The sequence below is a fragment of the Tamandua tetradactyla genome, chromosome 17 (assembly GCF_023851605.1).
Source record: "Tamandua tetradactyla isolate mTamTet1 chromosome 17, mTamTet1.pri, whole genome shotgun sequence".
In the NCBI taxonomy this organism is placed as follows: Eukaryota; Metazoa; Chordata; class Mammalia; order Pilosa; family Myrmecophagidae; genus Tamandua; species Tamandua tetradactyla.
Window position 1 is genome coordinate 59,403,418 of NC_135343.1, and position 933 is coordinate 59,404,350.

Here is a 933-nt window from a genome sequence, read left to right on the forward strand (position 1 = left end):
TTGACTGTCATACTGGCATGTGGTGGGTAGAGCCCAGGGATGCTGCTAGCCAACCTACAACTCACAGGCAGTCTCCCGCAACAAAGAATTATCTACTCCAAAATGGTGCCAAGGCTGAGAAGCCCTCATCAGAGCCACACAAGAAGAATATGTTGGAGGCAAAGGAGGGTGTTTTGGTTGCCTGCCACAGCCCCAGATCCTGCCACAGTAATAGAGGTTTTGCTAAGTTATACAGTCCCAGTCTTTGTTTCCTGGTGCCTTTGGGCGACAGTGATGCAAGATGGCAGACACCATGGTTTCAGGAGTAAAAGTCCCTCACAATTTCCAACTGTTGGCAGAACTCGAAGGCCAGAAAGGAGTAGGAGATGGTGCAGTTAGCTGGCATCTAGAAGATAATGAAGACGACGTGGGATGGATAGGGATGCTAATTGGGTCTCCAAGAAAAATTTATGCAAACTGAATGTACAACTTTAAAATAGAATGCTGATGGGGTGCAAGGATAGTTCAATGGTAGAATTCTTGCCTGCCATGTGGGAGAGCTGGGTTCAATTCTTGGCCCATGTACTTCCAAAAAAACCCAAACAAACAAGCAAAACAAACAAACAAACAAAAATTCAACATATGGTGCTGCAATAACAGGATACTCAAATGGAAAAAAATAATGAAATGTGACCCTGCCATACAACACACACACATACACCAAAATAGAATGTGGACCCAAATGCTCAGAAGTACCCCTCCACACACTTTGTAAGATTTATAACAAAAATTGATACGAATGGAGTTAATAGTTCTAATGGAGTGATAGACACAAGAGCCATATCAGTGTTAGCAAAATGACAGAATTCATATACTGTCAAAGTAGTCCTGCAAGAGCTTTAGTGCCTAATGTCTAAAGAAAATATGAAACTCCCTCAGCCAACTGAAGGGTAG

At 42.9% G+C, this 933-nt stretch overlaps 1 pseudogene; it reads left to right on the forward strand.

Moving 5' to 3' along the window:
• The first annotated feature begins 280 nt into the window (after positions 1-280).
• On the forward strand, positions 281-933 carry LOC143661659 (ubiquitin-conjugating enzyme E2 variant 1-like; annotated as a pseudogene).